This window comes from Mandrillus leucophaeus, unplaced genomic scaffold (assembly GCF_000951045.1).
Source record: "Mandrillus leucophaeus isolate KB7577 unplaced genomic scaffold, Mleu.le_1.0 Scaffold81, whole genome shotgun sequence".
Taxonomy (NCBI): domain Eukaryota; kingdom Metazoa; phylum Chordata; class Mammalia; order Primates; family Cercopithecidae; genus Mandrillus; species Mandrillus leucophaeus.
The window spans coordinates 946,565-953,476 of record NW_012108808.1 but is presented as its reverse complement, the minus strand read 5'-3'; the positions used below and the strand labels follow the sequence as shown (position 1 = coordinate 953,476).

The 6,912-nt window shown below is 37.5% G+C and overlaps 1 pseudogene; it reads right to left on the bottom strand.

Annotated features, from left to right (window-relative positions):
* Nucleotides 1-1,410: 1,410 nt before the first annotated feature.
* The window catches only part of LOC105530321, a 33,878-nt pseudogene continuing 28,376 nt past the window's right edge, over nucleotides 1,411-6,912 (bottom strand).

Genomic DNA, 6,912 nt, shown 5'->3' with positions numbered 1-6,912 from the left:
TTCCTTCCTTCCTTCCTCCTGCCCTTCCTCCCTCCTTTCCTTCCTCCCTTCTCTTTCTTTCAACAAATAACTAACAAGGGCATTTTACTTATAAAGCACAATGCTACGTGACAAGATAATTTGGGTAGTACTCACGTAAAATACAATTCCTTTCCCTGGTCCAAGGATCAGTAAGATTTCTAAAATTATAATTTTTTTGTTGCTATATAAATTGTTTATCACCCCAAGCAAAAATTGTAGCCTTTCCATAGCCATACTTAGCAGCTATCACACATACATTTAAAAAGATAATAATTGAATTAAATTAGTCAGTAAATGTCAGCCAGTCTAATTGTGTCACTATAATTGTTGCCATAATTGTGACTACCAAGGTTTTCTCTTATTACCACTTATAATAGAAAAAATGAAAAAACTTTAACAAATCTTTTATAAACCACTCTTAAAATGAATAACTAAACAATACACAGTTAAACCTCACTTTGACATTTTCCAAGGAATCCCCTCCCCAAGAAAATGAGATTTTCAGTATAATTTCTAATTTAACACCAGGACTGATAAAAGAAAAAAAAAATGAACTGGAGTAATACCCTATCCTTATTCAAAGAGTATTGATCAAAGCCAAATTCTTGTTAAATAATGTTTTTTACACTGAAGAGATGAAAATCTTCAAAGCATTCCCTATGAATTCCCTAAGAAAGTAACTTATGTTTGGTCCAAATCTTACAGGGAAAAAAGAAAAAAAAAAACTCTTGGAGCAAAAAGCTAAGTATTCCTTTCAGCATAATGACAATCGATCATATCCCAGGGTCTCTCTAAATCCAATTCTAATGCCTAAATGGGACAGACTCTTCTACTGAAGAAAATGGTGAAAAATTCTCACCATTTTCCCAGTTGTTCAACTGCTGTATCTACATTCTTAGAATCTAACTAAAAGATGAAACTGAGGCTTTTGTGCATTTATAACTACCTTTGCCTACTTTGAATATAATACTGTAAAAAGTAGAGATAGTATCTCTTACCTCCTAGAGTTATTGTATGAGTCAAATTTAATTTTAACAAACATTTACTTTCAACTTTCTACTGGCCCAATAAAGATATATGAAAGGTTGTTGAACCCATGAAACAACATAAAATGATAACATTATTTACTCTTAATCTATTGCAAATCAAGAGAAAAAACAAAAAATAGATGTAAAGAATCACATTTATACATTTCCTTTAAGTAGTGAACTTTGGTAGATTCATCTTTAAATTCTTTAATGAAAAACTCACAAGAGCTATTTATTAGTCATATTCTAAAAAGCCAGATACAGGCTATTTTGCATGCTCTCTCTCTATATATATAGGTCATTACGGGATTTACATTATATTCTCTGTGCTGGTTAAACCAATGAGACTTTGCTCTTTTCCTTAACCATCTGAGGGAGGCAGGAACAAAGGAGAATATTGACAAATCTGGAAACAGGGCCAGTGAGTGTCAGAGAAGGAAGCCTTTGGGAAGGTGAAGATGTGGTAGCCAGCACTCATGTTGTAAAAGGATACAACTCCAGCCTCAGAGTCCAGAAACACTCCCACAACCAATGGCTGTTCACACAGATGAAGGGAAGTTAAGGGAGATGTAAGGGCTACATAGCATTTCTTTTTGCGTAGTCTGAGGGTCCACAATCCAAACTGAGGTTCTTGCTTCATGCCAGTGCCTCTCTGCACGTTTCCATAGAAACTCCTAAATCCCACCCGGTTCCTTCTCCAACATCCATTTCGAAGGAACATCTTCCTGAGAGGTGAAGCCCTCACAACCCAGGACACAGGGGAAGGCACTGAATCTCCTGGAAGGAGTGCTGTGATGGTCCTGGGGATATCCACAAGTCACTTGTCTCCGATCCTCAGGCAGAATTAGTTCACCATGAGCTGTATCTGGATCTAGAGTCACCTTGACTGTAATTCCAGTACTGTAGGAGGCTAAGGCAGGTGGATCACTTGAGTGTAAGAGTTCAAAACCAGCCTGGGCAACATGGCAAAACCCCATCTCTTGATGGCTCCTTAACATTTTCTTCACATTACAGGAAATAAAGCTCAAAAATTTTGCACATAGTATGAAGCTCCAAGGAGAAGACCTCTGATGTTTCCAGCTTCACAACCCAACTCCTACTCACAGTGTCATTCACATTCTGCAGCAATTTTTGGAGTGAGTTCTGACATTTTTCCTCCAGTTCCAGCATGTGGCTCTTGAATTCAGCCCAGACTGGTCCTATGGTCCCTCAGTCTACTCAGAGTCTATTGTTCTTCTTTCTCCTGTCTCCAGAGATAAGACTTCTCCTCCTCATGCAGGAAACTCTGGAGATTCTCAAAGTCAAATTCGATTTTTTTATCTCTGCATTTGTGTCTTCTCATGAGGAGATATAAAATTGCAATTTCCATTATTGCTGTCTAAATTCATGCAGTGAGTGTGTATAATCTGGACAACTTAAATCTATGCTTTTGAGTTGCAGTCCTCAAACTTGGCCCAAATAAACTCTGTACTTATTTTCCATTTAGTTATGTGCATTGCTGTGAACAACTTCTGCTCTGCACACTCCTCTTCAAGTTGCCTCAATTTTGTCACAACTTTCTGGAGCTTTTCCTTGTAGCCCCGGCATTCGTCTTCAACAAGAGCTGTGGTATGCCCTTCGTGCTATGGTGCCCGCTCACTGTGCCAGCACATCTTCACAGAACAGGTGGAGCTGTTCCTGGTATCCCAAGGTATCACTGAAGCAAGCCGCTGTGCTGAGTTCATTACTGGAGTTGAAACAGATTTTGTCCTTGGGTTACATTAGAATCATGCGTTCCACTTAGTCTTCCAATTGCACTATGACTGCAACACATTCATACAATGGCATACTGGGCTGCAATAGAAATGCGCAAAATGGAACAACATGATATGGCACATGTGGTAAATCCAACAAAAAATGTTAAACAAAATGGCAAGTTGTAAAATATATACAGTATATTACACATATGTAGTTTAAAATATGCAGAATAGAGTCTTATGTTTTATATAGATACACATATGTATAGTAAACGTAAAAATATATAAATAAGAATGATCAAGAGCAAGTTCAGGATGGTTCCATCTCTGGAAAGGGAGAGAGAAAAATGACATTAGGGAAGAGACACAGAAGGTTTTAACTAAATCTAAAATAGTTTATTTCTTTAACATGAACATTTGATATGATTATGACAGAATGCTAAGATTTGTTCAAGCTATGTGTGGATGATCGTAGACATATATTGTTTTGTTATACTTTATGTTTGAATATTTCATAATTTTAATATCAAAAAAAAAGCCAAATAGATGTGTGCCTGATAGGTGAAAAAAAGACAAAGAAGAGACCATGCAATGTAAGTCTTTTCTCTTGGAAACTGTTCATGTGCTACATACCACTCTGATCTTCTGGCAATCTCTTTAGCAGCAAAACAATGCCAAAATTATCTGAAGACTAAAAAAAAATGTGTAACACTGAACACTCAGTATGACTCACAGTCTATGCTCTAATGCTCTCTTTTAATCATTTCTAAAATCTTGTGTAAAATTACTACCATTTTACACATAAGGAAATCCAGATGCAAAGTAATCTACTCATGATCATGCAGCTGTGGCAGAGTTGAGACTCGAACCCATACAGGTGTGGACCCAAAGCCCTTTCTCTTTTGTCAATACTGCATTGGGAAGCCATAAAAAAAAACAGACAGAAGAGAAAGGAAGCCATGCGAAGTTCTGTCAGAGAAGCAGTTAGGGACATAGCTGACGTAGAGTCTGCTAGAAGTCAGTGTAGGTAGAGAAACTCTTTTAAAATATGAGATCTGAGCCATGCTTCAAATAATATCTTATTACTGACTTAAAAGCAGAAAGTGGAACATGGGTGAGGAAAGTTTCAAAAGGAGTGTGAAATCATGGCAGAAAAGGTCCATTTGCTTGGAGCATGAATGGAGAGTGAGAATTATACAAAAGAGAAAACAGACAAAAGAGAATAACCCTCAAGGAAAATTAAAGCAAAGAGATCCAAATCAGAAAAGAAATTAAGTGATAGAAAACAGATGAAGACTATTACAATATAAAAATAAGGAAAGTAGAAGAATCAAGTATGAGCTTCTGAAATTTGAATTATTCCAAACTGTTAAGACAGAAAGAGGAGCTGAATCATCTGATTTCAAAGGTAGGAAAATTGGAACAAATGATTAAATTGAGGGAGAAATGGGGAGCAGAATTGTGGTTTGTTTATTTTTGGAGGTTAAATGGAAGACTCTTTTGAAATGTATTAAAAGCATCTGATTCCACATAAGGAACTTTGAAAAGTGGAGCAGGGAAAAGAATTCTGCTTCTGTTTTCCCTGAGCCTTCTGCAAGTACTTAGGTGGGTGTGTTTGGGTGGAAACATGAGCTTTTTGTTGAACACCCTCTGATTCTCCCCCTCCCACCTGAAGTCCTAAAGCTGTGTTTATGACAACACAATCATTTCTACAGTAACTAAAGAGCTGTCAGCAAAAGAGGATTATTGCTTAAGTTGAGAAATAAGCAACTAAAAAACTCTTAAACCACAAAGCACAGGCTCCCATGCGAATATTCAAGTGACAAAGCCAAAGTAATGCAAATACGGAAAATGTTATGTGCTGGACAACCCCAACTGACCTTCTAGAAACTGGTCTTTAAACTTCATGGAAACATTTCTACAGAGTAACCCAATAGTGTCAGAGTTTGATATATTTTGCTGACCTCCTCAAACACAAATTTATCAGTGGGTATCTAAACTCAATATATGGCCTCTGGCTTGTAAACCATTCTCACTCCCGTACGATATTCAGAATTCAAACTGAGCCATTTGGATTCTGTGATAAGAATTATGAATTCCTGGTCGGGAACGGTGACTCACGCCTATAATCCCAGCACTTTGGGAGGCCGAGGGGAGTGGATCACCTGATGTCGGGAGTTCAAGACCAGCCTGGTCAACATGATGAAACCTCGTGTCTACTAAAAATACAAAAATTAGCTGAGTGTGGTGGCATGCGCCTGTAATCCTAACTACTCGGGAGGCTAAGGCACGAGAGTCGTGTGAACCTGGGAGGTGGGGTTGCAGTGAGCCGAGATCATGCCAATGCACTCCAGCCTGGGCACAACAGAATGAGACTCCGTCTCAAAAAAAAAAAAGAAAGAAAAAGAAAAAAGAAAAGACAAGAAAAAAGAATTACAAATTCCTTGTGAAGGTTTGAAATGGCCCAAATTCCATCAAAAAATCAGTCTTTATTTTTTGAAAAGTAAACTATCTGTTCAATGGATGTTGCCTAAGAGCTCCAGGAAAAACCATCGTGTATTGCCATTGTAGGAAAGATATGAGACCATCTACCACTGCAGTAGTAAAAAGGCTACCACATGGCCTTCTGCAGTGAGCTCACTTTCCTTCTCTTTGCTAATTTGATTTTAGAGTGCTTCACCCTTCTCTTCTTCCCATGTGTTGCTACTAACAGAGAAGAGTTTTAATATTGTTGACAACAAGTTATTTATATGCTTAGCAGGTTATAGTATAGGAAACCTATCTTTTCAGTAAGTATGCTAGTACTTGTTAAGGAAAAATGTAATGGGAAAAGAAAAGTTATCTACCTTAAGCAAATATTCATTCTAAATAAAAGAAAGCTATGCATTGCCTCCTTTACATTTTTTGCTGCTAAAGCATGTCTTAGACCCTATATTTCAATCTGCCAGAGAGCAAGTCATAAGTTGATACAGAACAGGACTGATATCATGAAAGGAACTTACTTTTAACCACTATGTTTCTGGAGAATTAAAATTGTCAAGGGACTTTTAAAAGAATTATTGTGTCATTATTTTCATAATTATAAAATACACATGAAATTTATTTAATGCTGAATAGATGCAATCATTGTAAAACCCGCAAAATGTTGGCATTTCCCATTCTTCAAGTTTTGGTAACTTAAAGAACTTTAAGTCTGTTGAGCCACTAGTGTGCATTTCATGATGGAGAAGGCTCCTTACTCATATTAAGGAGTTAAGGGGTTTCTTTTGATGCTTCCTTTGAAAGTAGCTACAGAAAGGGGTAGTGTGATTGCTTTGAGAAAAGCTAGAATCTGTTCTAACCCTAGCTATTTTTACAAGCCAGGTGACCTTGGCTAAATGAATCAGTCCTCAGAGTCTTCATCAGCAAAGCAGGAACAACTGTGGAAATCCAATGAAAGCCTCAGGCATACTTATGTGCATATGCGTGTATACCTCGCCTCCAAAACATTTGTGTGTATATGTGTGTGTGGAAAATAAATCTAGAACTTGTGACAATGTGACAGTGTCAAGTCAGAAAAAGTCAGAAGGTCAGCATGTGGGAATTTATGCCAAAATATATGCAAAACAATGACTAGAAGGGGCAAACAATAAGATGGTAAGATTCCAAGAAACCAAAGCCGAGACAGAAACAGGAAAAATTGTAGGATTCGTGGTATCTATAAAAACAAATCACTTACTAAGGGGAGACCCAATATTTTCTGATTCTGAAATTTCAGAGAAATTTCTCTAATGGGAGTTCAAAAAAGTGTACTCTGTATAAATAAAAGTTACAATGTCCTTCCAACTATTCCTTTAGACCCATAACATTATGAGTTACACAGGGCTGTTTATTGTCATGAATCTTACTATCATCTTACATAAGGATTACAATGCCAAATCATAGGTTGACAGAAGCAACTTTTTGGTATATCAGAAAAAAAGTGGCGGGGAACATTGGCGCATGCCTGTAATCCCAGCACTTTGGGAGGCTAAGGCGGGTGGATCACAAGGTCAGGAGTTCAAGACCAGTCTGGCCAATATGGTGAAACCTGGTCTCTATTAAAAATACATAAATTATCTGGGCGTGGTGGTACATGCCTGTAGTCC